Source organism: Dasypus novemcinctus, chromosome 17 (genome assembly GCF_030445035.2).
Source record: "Dasypus novemcinctus isolate mDasNov1 chromosome 17, mDasNov1.1.hap2, whole genome shotgun sequence".
Lineage (NCBI taxonomy): Eukaryota > Metazoa > Chordata > Mammalia > Cingulata > Dasypodidae > Dasypus > Dasypus novemcinctus.
In genome coordinates this window covers 27,192,349-27,206,978 of record NC_080689.1, presented here as the reverse complement: position 1 = coordinate 27,206,978, position 14,630 = coordinate 27,192,349, and the positions used below count along the sequence as shown (strand labels likewise).

The 14,630-nt window shown below is 35.8% G+C and overlaps 1 protein-coding gene and 1 non-coding gene across 5 annotated transcripts in view; one reads left to right on the top strand and one right to left on the bottom strand.

Annotated features, from left to right (window-relative positions):
* The window catches only part of MAP4K3 (mitogen-activated protein kinase kinase kinase kinase 3), a 251,566-nt gene that overhangs the window by 24,818 nt on the left and 212,118 nt on the right, over positions 1-14,630 (top strand). The window lies entirely within an intron of this gene.
* Positions 13,199-13,389, bottom strand: LOC111761086 (U2 spliceosomal RNA). Its single transcript, XR_002794550.2, has one exon. It is a non-coding gene; the product is annotated as a U2 spliceosomal RNA (small nuclear RNA).

The following is a 14,630-nucleotide window of genomic DNA, read 5'->3' as shown; positions in this document are numbered from 1 at the left end:
CCATCTATTTATTTTGTTATTTTATATCAGAATGGACTGTTATTTTATACTTTTGCTTATAATTCAATATCACATTATCTAATTTGTTGCCCCAAGTTTTCCACCTTTGGCCATTGGGAGTTCTTTTAGTTTGTCTCCTTTGTCCCTTTGATAGATTCCCATTTATTTGTTTCTGAACCCTGCCTTACTTTCTTGCACTGCAAGATGCCCTAGGCTCATCTTGTATATTCCCTGCCCCAGCCCTATAATCAGCCATTTCTCCAATGAGCTCTGGTTCCTTTTATTGGAGATTAGTATTAGAATCTACTCAACAGATAGAACTAGAAAATATATATGTATATTACTAACCCATGTATACATATATATCTATAATTATTTCTGTATGTTTTATTCATCTTTATCTATATTAACCTAAATGAGCTCATATTGATAGCTCTGGATCTAATCTAGTACCACATGATAACATTATAGCCACCCCCCACCCCCCCACCCCCGCCTCCATTGCTTATCTGTTACTTCCTCCATCTGTCATCTATTTACGTATTTGTTCAATCTTAGTATACCTCTATGGCTTTTTAGGTATTGTCATTACTCTGGTTTAGTTTACAAGCAAAAACTTTTCTCATACTTTTAAGTTGTTCATAGTCTTTCAAATAATAGTTATTATAGCACTTCTGTGCTAAGTTACTGCTATGTGAACTTTAAGACTAAAATAACCAATTTTAGTCTCACATCAATGCTGTGATTTAGGAACTTTATCTCTATTTTACAGAGAAGAATATAGGGACACAAAGAGCTAAAGTGATTTGTCCAATGTTCCACAGCTAGTAAATGACAGAGCCAGAAGTTGAACCCAAATAGTATGTATGGCTCTGAAGTCCCTACTGTTAACTATTAATCAATACCGCCTAGAGTAGGTGACTAAGTGGAAGTGACTTAGTGGTATCAAAAAAATCCCTAAAATATTAGAAAAACTAAATTTCCTTCGAAAGGCAAACATGCCGAAATGGCATTGCATACTTATTACAGGAAATTTGTTTTCTTCTATTTAATTGAGATCGTGCTTGTAGGGAATAATGCATAGACAGCTTTTTATTTTTTTCCTAAAACCATCCCGTGACAATTGCCAAAAGATTATTTTTTTGCCTTCTGGTGGAAGCATGTGGTTCTCACCATCTTCACATATGTCTCTCGCACAGAGTGGAAAGGAGTGGGTCAGAGTTGCAGTTAGCAGAGGATACCTTATGTTTAGCTTGCTGCTGATCAAGTCTAGAACCAAATCAGTTGAATGATTTTCTTTTATTAACATGCCAGAAATATCTTAATCCATTCTGTTTAACCATTCTGTTTTATATTTGGTTCCACTGGTTAGCTCACATAGAAAAGTTTAGTTATTCTTGAGCTTTGTTTTCAGACACTTGCAGTGAGCACGCTCTTCCTAGCATCTGATGTAATTTTTTTCTCCAATTAGAGTAATTTTAAGTTTACAGAAAAATTGTGCAGGAAATACAATTTCCATACACCCCTTTCCCCCACAGTTTTCCCTGTTATTAACAGTTTGCATTAATGTGGCTCCTTTGTTACACTTACGAAATAATATAATTATAATTATACTATTAATTATAGTTCATAGTTTACATTATGGTTCACTATTTGTATTGGACAGCTTTAAAAAATTTTTTTATTCTAGTAGCATATATACAACCTAAAATTTCCCCCTTTAACCACATTCAAATATGCAATTCATTGATGTTAATTGCATTCATAATGTTGTGCTTCTATCATCATCATCATCATCCATTATCAAAACTTGACCATCACCCCGAACAGAAACTCTGTACCAATTAAGCCTTAACTCCCCATTCCCTACACCCATCCTGGTACTTGGTAATTTATATTCTAGTTTCTGGCTCTGATTTAAAATTTTTAACAGCTGTATTAAGAGATAATTAATATGTCATACAATTCATCTATTTAAAGTATATATTTCATTGATTTTAGTATATTCGTGGAGTTGTATGCCAGTTTAACTTAAATATGAGTCTTAATATTAGAGACAAGATAGTGATAGAGGGAGTTTTCTGAATGTGGTTGATTTATAACACTGCTTATATATTAACTGCTATCAGGGGACACCAAAGTAACTATTATTGCCTACTATTATTTAACTTATAAGGATTGGAGGGACATAAAGACCAAAGGCATTAATAGAGAGGGTTTAGTTTGTTTGGTCTTCATTGAAATAATACAATTGTCTTGTTTTCATCATAATTCCATTTTCTTTTCTCCTTTTTATTGGCTATCTCTTTTCTCCCATTCAATTTTAAGGACATTTAATCTTCTAAGTCTGTTTGAACTAAGTCATAGGTAAGTTGAATTTAGGTCATACTTATTACTTGTCTAGCAGTTATGTAGCTCAGAGAGATCTTTTATGCTTTGGGAATTCTCATTTCTTTAGCATGGAGTATGGTAAATTTCTCCTGTTTATGCAAAGTCAGATCAGTTGGCATGGAAAATCTGAAGGAAACTTTAATCATTAATTCATATGCTATGCTTATTTAGTTATGCTGCATTAATTTAAAATGTTACCCATTCACTTGGAGCTGTTTGAGAACTGTAACTTTTAAATACTACCTCATTTCCTAGGAATTTGAATTTTTCAAGTACAGTCTGTCATTCAGCAGAAACGAAGATTAGTAAAATGTGGTTATGAGCCATATCCAGTTGTGGGCCATTGTGCCTGATTTATGGAATTGTTTAGTCTCTTGACCTTTTTTCTTTTTTAAAGATTTATTTTATTTATCCCCCCCACCCCCACCCCATTCCCCCAGTTGTCTGCTCTTCTGTATCTATTTGCTGTGTGTTCTTCTGTGTCTGCTTGTATTCTCATTAGGCAGCTCTGGGAACCAATCCTGGAACCTTCCGGAGTGGGAGAGAGGCAATTACTCTCTTGGCGCCACTTGAACTCCCTGTTCTGCTACGTCTTCTTATTTTCTCTCATCTGTGTCTCTCGTTGCCTCAGCTTGCTGCACCAGCTCTTCATGTCGGCCAGCACTCCTGCGTGGGGCGGCTTTGCCACGCTGGGCAGCATTCCTATGCAGGGCGGCACTCCTGTGTGGGGCAGCATTCCTGTGTGGGCCGGCACTCTGCGTGGGCCAACTTGCCCTCACCAGGAGGCCCTGGGCATTGAACCTTGGACCTCCTATATGGTAAATGTGAGCCCAGTTGGTTGAGCCACATCCATTTTCCTCTCTTGACCTTCTTGGTTCTCCAAAAAAATTGTTGGTGATAGGATTTGTGATTCTTTATGAAATGGTTTCATGGTTTAATTTTGGATAAATGAATTACCATTTATATAATAATTGGTTTTCATTCAGTATTTAAAGTATTTTATATTTTTAGGAAAATTGAGGCACAATAGGTGGGATAGGAAATAGAAACCTGTTGGCAAATGGAGTGGGGATGGAGGTAATTTCTGAAAAACATTTCTGAGATAGTCTCAAAAGTTATTCTGGAAAATTTGCCTAATGATATAGTAAGCCAAAGTGTTTTTGAATTGCTACTTACCTTTTACACACCCCGGAATGATTTCTGAAAACTCTTAAATAGACCATTTTACTGTAAAACTCTAAAATTCCTAAACACTGGGGCTTGGCAGGAAAATGTAACTTTAAGATAAAGAGCAAGATGTTTTTTTCCTGTTTCTGGAGAGCACTAATTTTTCAGAGAAGAGTTGCTTCTCATTTTTGGCTTTTGATGGAGAGGTTGGTAATGGGAATCTGCAAATAACTCTGTTCCATTACTTACAGATACAGAGGCGTTGAGGTGGAAAGGAATAATGTGCTTTGGGAATATATCAGAATCTTGTACATTCCCTGTGAGAGGCAGGGATTCAAAGTCTCACATGAAAAGCAAAAAATGATCCAAAGCTGGACTTATGCAAGAGCTGCTTATTCATGTATCAGGTGGAACTTGGATGTCTTGTACTCCGGGAACCCTCCAGTTAGCGTTGAGGACAGTTTTGTGAGCAAACTTCCTTGTCTGGTAGCACAGTGTGCCCACTTTTACCCCAAGCTTGCTTTTCTTATGAGAAGGCGTCTGACTTTGTTTCCTTTCTTATTTGGCCCTGTTCCTGGAATCACACCTCTGCCATTTTGCTGTTCCACATACAGCCAGTGGATTCTCACAGTTAATCCTATATTTGTAGTGACTGCCTGTGACCTGTTTTGGGCTGCCAGTTTTTGTTTTCAGATATTTTGTGATGGTGCTTGCTTTTCTTACCAGTACCAGTATCTTGACTACTGGCTCTGTACCCGTTCCATTCTCCAGGCTGCACTGGAGTTTCCAGACCTCTACCTTGATCTGGTCCCCAACTTCAGAATCTTGAGATGTTAGGGGAAGCTGGGTTCTACTCCTGGCTGCCTCATTAATTAAATATGACTGTAGTTCGGTTATTTAACCATCCAGAGTTGTAGTTTTCTCACCTCTTGGATAAGTCCTCTTTAGTTTCTTCGTTGGAATTTTAGTTTTCTTCATCTGGTCCAGGGAGGTTAGCTTTGCTTTTTTACTGCTACTCTACTTTATTTGATGGATTTTATTATACCCTCCGTAAAACTGAAAGTTAGGATTCAGTCTCTACTCAAGCTAAGAAAAAAGCATGTAAACATTTGTTGGGTCTCTCTGCTTGTAATAACTTCAGGGATGCAGACAGATGTTCATTATATGTAATAGACAATGAGAAGATGTAAGAAATCTTTAAAAAAAATACTACATTGTCAGTTTAGAATCTGCCAAGTAGATACTACTTGATCAGATGGTGTTAGATTGTTGGATTTGAATTTTAGCTGCTAGCAGTTTTTAGTTTTATGACCTTGGACAAGTAATTTAACTTCTCTGTACTACAGTTCATCATTTGTTAGATGAGGATGATTAATAGTATTTACCTCAAAAAATTATTGTGAAGTTTAAATAATAAAGCATTTAAATTTTAGCACGGTATGCTGCCCATGTAAATACTCTATGTCAACTATCAGTGTAACAGTTTTTCCCTCATCTTCACTGATATGTAAATTACTATATCCATAATCCTGTTTAGGCATCCCCATCTATAGTAGATATTTCCATGAGGGTTTCTAGGGTTTTATTTTTATTTTCATGTTATTGCATCTCAATAGCATTCTCTCTATCACATCATCCAGGTTTTTTGTTTTCTCCTACATTGAGAAAATTCTGATTTTTTTTTTTTTTTTTTTTTTTTTGTCCCTCCTATTAGAATGTAAGCTTTGTAGGATCAGGAACCTTCTCTGTCCTATTCATTGTTTTTCTCCATCTTCTAGAACAGTGCCTGGGGCACAGTAACTCAGTAAATATTTTGGATGGAGGAGAGGAAGAAATTAATTGCTACAGATTATAGCTGAGGAGGAGATGGCAGTGACTTTGCAGCTACATGTTATGGCTGTTTTGATCTCTAAGGCTGTTTCATAGTGTGTTTTCTAGTTTTAGACCCCCAGGTTGTTCCCCCTGCCTACACTCATATCCTGCTCCGGTTTTCTGCATCCTCTTTCCCTGATGAGAAAGGTAGTTTGCTTGGATTTCTTCCTTGAGCTTCTGTCAGTTGATTTTGCCTCTGGAACTATGTTCTTCTCTGACTTGATTGTTTTTGTCTTGTTTGGTATTATTAGTGCAGTGTGCTCTCTGGAACATTAGATCTTTAAGGTGGATCCTTAATTAAAGGTTTCTGTGGTCAAATGAACTTGGGAAATGCTGCTATTCCCTTCTCCCACTTGAAGAGTCACATTGTGTATTAGCACATTAAGTCCTGCAGGGGATACACTCTTTAACTCTGATCAGTTATTTTCCTAAATTAATCATGAACCTAAACAAATTTATTTTTATTTTGCTTTTTTTCACCTCACTGTGACATCCCAATTCCAGGATACACTTTGGGGAAAGTGGGCTAGCCTACTGCTAAAATCCTCATTTTGTCCTTAATGTAGCCAGTATCCTCGGAATCTGAAGGTATTTAGTCATTCTCCCCATCTGCATACCTTCAGATATTTCTTCACTGCTAATAATCCCAGTTGTTCCTTCCCTTCAAATTGTTTTTTTCAACTTGATAGACCTCTCTGCTCCTCAGCCCGTTTGTAGAACAGACATGTTTGATATACTCAGAACGCATTTAATGATGAAACCTTTGCTAGATAAGATTACTCTTTCTACCCACTTTCTCACCAGTCTGAGGAAATGGACTTTCAGAATCCTAACATTTGAGTTATACCATATAACAAAAACATTAGCATAAACTAATAGTAGCTTTGGATCCTGGCATGTAGTATTATACCCTGGCATGTAGTAGGCTCCAAATAAATGTTGAATAATTAAACGAGACACGGAAATCATATACTACTCTCTTTCTTCACCCTTGCGTAGTCAAATGGAGTGACTGTTTAGAGAGGGAATGTAGGTTGGAATAATCAATCTGGATATGCACCACAAGTTTATAGTATAATTCAAGTAAGCAAAAATCTGCATTTATGGCAGAAGTGAGGGGGTCAAACTGATTTGCTGTCTCTCTATACTCTGCTTTCAGATTGGATTCCAAATCCCAGATTTAACAAAAAGTAGAGGCCAAGAAGCCAGTCTTCTGGTGTATATGTCCATTTCCTGTCTTCTCAGGAAATCCATTTTCAGTTTAAGCCATAAAATTATATGATATTTATCTTACTTGAACATATTAATGTTTAATTACAGTCCTAAATTTCATGGGACATCGGATTCTGTTTATCACCAACTTTAAGTATTTTTAACAGTTACTATGACATCAAAATAATTTGTCCTTTTAAACACATTTTATTATTTCTAAAAGGTGTACTTAATGCCTATCTACATTGTATGGTGTGGGCATGTTTCATTTGAAATAGAACATTACATAGAAAAATAATCTGTAGCAATAACCGATGTACCTTTAATATCATTATTCTACATAGCTCTTTTGGAATTATATGTATTTAAAATAGCTGTTTTATTCATTTGGTTTAATTGCTGGAGTGAGAATCTTTCATCTTTGAAAAGCTTTTGAAAAGTTATAAAAATGTTTTTGTACTTCATTGTATTAAAAGTACTAGTAGACCCGTGTGGAGCTGGCCCATGCGCAGTGCTGATGCGCGCAAGGAGTGCCGCGCCACGCAGGGTGTCCCCCGAGTAGGGGAGCCCCACGCGCAAGGAGTGCGCCCAGTAAGAAGAGCTGCCCAGCGCGAAGGAGGGAGCAGCCTGCCCAGGAATGGCGCCGCCCACACTACCCGTGCCGCTGCCGACAACAGAAGCGGACAAAGAAACAAGAAACAAGACGCAGCAAAAAGACACAGAAAACAGACAACCGGGGGAGGGGAGGGGAAATAAATAAATAAAAAAAATAAATAAATCTTTAAAAAAAAAAAAAAAGTACTAGTTGTGATCTTCAGCCACTCATAGACGTTTAAAAAATCAATCCTTTAAATATCATTTTCATTATAACTAAATTAACATTTGTCTCTTGAAGACAAATTCTATTTTTCTTCTCATGCTTGTATATCTGTTCCAAAATCATGTAGTAAGATTTTTGGCTGTTAGAATGAAATGACTATAATGGGTTTAAGTAGAATTTGTAATAATAATATGTGAGCATGGAACCAAAATTCATATAGGTGGTAAACTTTACAAAAAATTCTAAGATCTTTTCATTACTACCAGTTGCTTTGTTATGATTATATTACTCTAATTTTCTAGAACTGTGAAATTCTGTCTGAATTATTGAAATGGGTCCAGGTTGTTACATGAAACAAGTGACTCAGAACAGAATTCTTGGGTCCAGCTGTTTGTGTTATATTCTACCAATCCATCAAGATTTCAGCAGCCTGTTTTCTTATTAATGTAGTGGTCTCTTCCTGAACTAGGACTCAGCCTTCTTGCTAAAGACAGATTAGCAGCCCCTTTCCCCTATTCGAAACTTCTGTCCTCCCACCCAAACCTAGGTGTAAATAATCAGAAATAAGAAAGCACTAGAAGAGGTTAGCCAAAGTTATTTTCTTGTTATAATCAGAACTGAATACTGAAAAAGTAAATATTGGACATACACAAGTACAGCATTTTGTGTTGTTAGGTTTTGAGTGGTAAGAGCTTTTTCAAAATAGCTTTAACAGTAAAAATACCTTTTTGCTATTTTTAGTCTTTTACTGGAATCAACACTTAGAAACTGTCCACTTTACTATCTATCTTTTCAGTTATTTCTTCCCTTTACCACACTTCTTATCTTACTGACTGTGAATTAGAGGTCTGTTTTTACATTTATTATACTATTAGGTAAATTGACATTGATATGGAATGTAACATATACAGTGATTGAACATAAAATTTGAATAATTTTTTTTTTTAAAGATTTATTTATTTAATTAACCCCCCCTCCCCTGGTTGTCTGTTCTTGGTGTCTATTTGCTGCGTCTTGTTTCTTTGTCCGCTTCTGTTGTCATCAGCGGCATGGGAAGTGTGGGCGGCGCCATTCCTGGGCAGGCTGCTCTTTCTTTTCACGCTGGGCGGCTTTCCTCACGGGCGCACTCCTTGCGCGTGGGGCTCCCCCACGCAGGGGACACCCTTGCGTGGCACGGCACTCCTTGCGCGCATCAGCGCTGCTGCATGGCCAGCTCCACACAGGTCAAGGAGGCCCGGGGTTTGAACCGCGGACCTCCCATATGGTAGACGGACGCCCTAACCACTGGGCCAAAGTCTGTTTCCCTATAATTTTTGTTCATAGTGTTAAACTTGGTATCTACTAAAAGATTTCTCTGCCCTACATTCTAACTTTTTCTGTAAGACAGTCTAGGTACTAAATCACCTTAACAGTAAAGACAAATATACAATACGATGTGATTTTATTTTAGAAACATTTTTTAACTTCTGTGCTACGGTATGCATACAGATTCTGTTTGAGGATTCTAAGAATAGTTACAGTGAGAAAATGAGCTTTGAGGTGTTTTCTATCTTTTTAAAAAGATGCTTTAGTTAGTTGTGATTGACAGACAATTATACTGCACATATTTAAATTGTACAATTTGATAATTTTTTATTTATATACATATGTGAAACTATCACCAGAATCAAAATAACACCCATAATCGTCAAAAGATTTCTTGCCCCTTGTAAACTGTGGACCATAGTTAGAAATAATAGTTTGATTGTGTTCTTTCATAATCTGTAAAGCTTTATTTTCTCTTAAATGTTTGGTATGATTTACCAGGAAGTCATCTTGTCCTGGAAGTTTTTTTGTTTTGTGGGTTTTTTTTTTTAAACTACAGATTGAATTTCTTTCATAGATAAAAGGCTATTTAGGTTATCCATTTCTTCTTTAATTAATTTTGGTAGTTTGTATATATAAAGGAGTTTATCCATTTATCCAACTTGAAATTTAATGGCTTAAAATCATCATATTGTTTCCTCATCCTTTTAATATCTGTAGAAACTGTAGTGCTGTCACCTCTCCTTCCCATTGGTAATTTGTGTCCTCTTTTTTTTTTCTCCTGTTCAGCCTGGCTATAGGTTTATCTTCTCAGAGATGACAGAACTTTAGTTTTATTGATCTTCTTAAAGAACCCACTTTTGGTTTCATGAATTTTTTAAAATTGTTTTGCTGTTCTATTTCATTGAATTCCACCCTGATCTTTTGTATTTTCTTTCTGCTTACTTGGATATCATTTGTTGTTGATTTTTTTAGTTTCTTAAGATGAAAGCTGAAGTCATAAATTCAAAACCTTTCTTATGTTCTAATATATTCATTTGATGCTCTAAACTTCTATGTACTGTTTTAGCTGCATCTCACAGTTTTGTTTTCATTTGCATTTATTTAAAAATACTTTCTAATTTCCCTTTTGATTTTATTTTTTTGCTCCATGGGTTTTTTAGAAGTGTGCTTTTTTTTCCTTCCCCCTCCCCGCCATCCTGCTGTTTTTTGCTGTCTGTATCCATTCACTGTGTGATGATCTTCTGTGTCTATTTCTCTTTTTGTCTTCTTTTCTTGTTTCGCCTCTAGGATTCACCAGGATTTGTTCCTGGGGACCTCTGATGTGGAGAGAGGTACCCTGTCACTTGTGCCACCTCAGTTCCTGGTTTCTGTTGCACCTCTCCTGACTCTTCCCTTTGGCTCTCTTTTTTTGCATCATCATCTTGCTGTGTGATTCACTTGTGTGGGCACACCTTTACCAGGAGGCTCCAGGGATCAAACTCAGGTCCTCCCACATATGGTAGGCGGTAGTCCAATCACGTGAGCCACATCTGCTTCCCAGAAATGTGCTATTTAGTTTCCAAATGCTTGGGGATTTTCCAGAGATCTATTATTGATTCCTAACGTAATTCCATTGTTGTAGGGGAACATACTTATTATTATTGGAATTACTTCAAATTTCTTCAGACTTGTTTCTTGGTCAAGATTAAGTTCCATATATGCTGGAAAAGAATATATTGTGCTGTTGTTGAATGGAGAGCTTTATAAACATCAGTTAGGTCAAGTTGATAGTGTTCAAGTCTTCTTTATCAGTTATTGAGAGAAGATTGGAGAATCTAAACTATACCTGTGGATTTGCCTGTTTCTTGCAATACTGTCAGGTTTGTTTCATGTATTTTGAAGCTCTTTTTTTGGAGCATAAACTTCCTTAGGTTGTTATATCCTCTTGATGAATTGACTTCTGTCATTATGAAATGACCCCTATTATTCCCAGTAATAATCTTTGTTTTAAAATTTGCTTTTTGTGATAGTAATATAACCATGCTTTCTTTTGATTAGTGTGAACATGGTATGTATCTTTTTCCTTCCTTTTACTTTAAACTATTTGTGTATTAATTTTTAATATCATGTTTGTTTGTTTTTGCTAGGCAGCATATGTTTGGGACTTGCTTCTTTTTTGTTTTAATCTAATCTGATAATATCTGCCTTTTAATCAGAGTGTTTAGACCATTTATATTAAATGGTATTGATATGGTGGGGTTTAAATCTACCATCTTGTTATTTTTCTGTTTGCCACATCTGTTCTTTGTTACCTTTATCTTCTTTTGAATAGAGTACTCTTTATCATTTCATTTTATCTCTTTTATTGGTTTATTAGCTATTTGTGGGGTTTTGTGTGTGTGTGTGGTTGCTTTAATTCATCACTGACAACCTTCAAGTAATTTTATATTATTTTACATAAAGCATACGAACCCAATGATACCATACTTCTTCCATTCATTCCCTCCTGTCCTTTGTGGTGGTGGTGTCATATGTTTTACTCATCTGTGTTTTAAAACCCCCAAAATACTGTTACTTGCTGTAATCAGTCATTTATCTTTTAAAAAGATTTGAAAAATAAGAAAATAAATCTTTTATTTATTTACCATATATTTACCGTTTCTGGTACTTTTTAGTCCTTTTCATTAATACTTATTTCTGTTAGGTATAATTTCTCTCTGTTTGAAGGATTTCCTTTAGTATTTCTTGTATTGCAGATCTGAGGGTAATTAATTTTCCCAGCTTTTTAATGTCTGAAGTCTTTATTTTGCCTTCATTTTAAAATGTGTTATTGTGATACATATGTATAAAAAACTCTTATTTTTAAGACTACAGTTCAAGTGACATTAATTATCTTTACGGTGTTGTGCAGCTATCACCACTATTTCTGAAACTTTTTTTTATCATCTGTTAGAAATTTTGTTCCCATTAAGCAGTAACTCCCTATTCCCATTTCCTTAGCCCCTGGTATCATCTAATTTAAGTTCTGTCTCTATGAATTTGCCTGTTCTAGACACTTCATTTAGGTGGAACCATACCATTTTTGTCCTTTTGTATCTGTCTTATTTCACTTAGCGTAATATTTTTAGGGTTCCTTCATATTGTAGCATGTATCATTCCTTTTTATGGCCGAATAACGTTCCAGTGTATGTATACCACATTTTAGCCATTCATCTGTTAATGGACACTTGGGTTGCCTCCACCTTTTTGTTATTGTGAATAATGCTGCTATGAAAATTGATGTACAGATATCTGTTTGCACTCCTTTTTCAGTTCTTTTGGGTATATATGCATATGATAATTTTATGTCTTAACTTTTGAGGAACTGTCAAACTCTTTTCCAAAGTACCTGTCAACATTTTACATTTCCACTAGCAATGCATAGAAATTACAATTTCTCTACATTCTTGTCTTCATTTTTAAGGATGCTTTTTTGGGGTATATAATTGAAGGTTGACTTTTTTTTTTTCCCCCTTCAGTACTTTAAAATGTTGGTTTATATTCCAGTTTGCATTGTTTCCAACCAAAAGTCTTTCATTCTTATCTTTATTCCTATGTGGTTATGTGTCTTCTTTTAGTATTTTTCTCTTTATCACCATTTAAAGCAATTTGATTATGATTGCCTTGATATAGTTTTCTGTGTATTTCTTGTGCCAGACATTCATGGAGATTGTTAGATCTGTGAGTTTTTTAGTTTTCATTAAATTTGGAAAATATTTGGCTATTCAGATTTTTTTTTCTGTTTATGACTGTATTAAACTGCTTGAAGTTGTCTTCCAGCTAACTGATGCTCAGTTCATTTTATTCCAGTCTTTTTTCTCTCTTTCATTTTGCCTAGTTTCTATTGCCTTTTTTTTTTTTTTTTAGTTCATTAATTTTGAATTCTGATGCTATCCTATCCAGTGTATTTTTATCTCAGTTATTTTAGTTTTCATCTGTAGGCATGGTTTGGGTCTTTTTCATATCCTATTTTTTCTACATGGTCTGTGTTTACTGAACATAAAGAATATAACTATAATAACAATTTTAATGTCCTTGTCTACCAATTATATAATTTATGATATTTTTGGACCTATTTTTATTGATTTTTCTTGCCATTATCAGTTGTATTTTCCTACTTCTTTATATGCCCAGTAATTTTGATTAGATTCCAGACATGGTGTATTTTAGCTTGTTGCATATTGGGTATTTTTGTGTTCCTGTTAGTATTCTTGAGCTTTGTTATAGGAAGATTTAAGTTACTTTGGAAACAAATCCTTCTGCAAATTGTTCTTTAAGCTTAGTTAGGTGGAACCATAACAGCCAATCGTTTAGGACTAATTTTTCACAATAAGGCCAGGTAATTTTGGTACACTCAAACAAAGTCTCTCTCTCTCTTTTTTTTCCTTTTTTTTTTTCTTTTTGCCCCCGTGGGTGTACACCATTCCTGGTGGTAGTGTAATACCAGGTTGATGGGTGGAGTGGACAGAGCAAGCCCCTATTCCATTTTCCAGCTCCAAAAATCCAGTTAATATATTGTCCTCAGATAGAGGACGTATCAGATATTAAACTGATAAGAACAGATACTATACTTGATCTTAGCCAAAAGACTGAGAAGCAATAATAATGTCTTTTAAATTGTGAGGTTTTCTACTCTGATTGATTGATCTGATTGATGGGAATTCAATGAATTCTAGGTATTCTCTCCTATCCTTTCTGGTGGTTCTGTTTTAGGCCTTGGGCATTTTCTCACACCCATGCATCAGTTACTACTGAGCTGAAAACTTCAGATGGACCCAGTGCAGGACTCTTAAGCTTTCTCTTTGTGTAGTTCTCTCCTCTCTGGTATACTGTCCAGTGAATTCTTCCCCCCCGCCGGCTTTTCTGGAGTCCTAGCTCATCTCAGCTCGGGGAGACCATCAGACATCATCTGTGTTTTCCTTCCCTGCACTGTGACCTGGAAACTATCACTAGGCTGTAGCGTTACAATCATGGGACTACATAGGTGTTTTTGTTTGTTTTTAAAATGAGGTACTGGGGCTTGAACCCAGGACCTTGTTTATGAGAAGCAGGCGCTCATCCACTTAGCTAAAGCTGCTCCCCAGCATAAGGATTTGTTTTTCCTTTTTCAGGGATCGCTGAATTGCCTGGTGGCCATTGTTTCATGTATTTGTTCAAGACCGAGTGACTTGTTATAACTTAGAGTTATAAATTTATTTATTAAAAACAAAAAATGTTTAAGTGTTCAACCAAAGGACCTAGAAACAGAGCAGAGAACACTCACAGGCACTGCAAGGAATGTAAATAATAAGGAGGGGCAGACATTAAACAGTAATAAAAGAGATGTGGAAGGGAAGGGGAGGGAACAAACAGTTGACCTGCAGGATTCTGGCTTGGGCAATTGGATGATGGTGACATTAACAACCAAGGATTTTTCTTTTTTTTTTTTTTTTGGACAGGGAGGTGTTTGAATTGGAGGCACATGGGGAACAGATGGCATTGATTGTTATAGGGAGCTTAAGCTTAGTAAAGAGGTCTGGGTAAATTGAGTCTGCTTATATTGCCACAGGATTTGGGTTCCTTTTTTTAAACTTGCCACCTTGTTTTTTCTTTTTGTGAGCATGCCTTTAAAAATTTCATAGAAATATGAAATACCTTTTTATCAGATTAAAACCTCCTCCCTTATAAATATTATTTGCCCAGCTGGTTCTTAGATATGAGAACAAAGACCTTACTTAGAGTGGTATCTTGTAATAAACTCCAGAACGTATGCTTGTAACAGGAGCCTTTAGCGTTTTGGCACACTTTCTAAGCAAGTACTCAGATTTCTCTGAGTGATGTAGCTGTGACTTAAATTCTCATT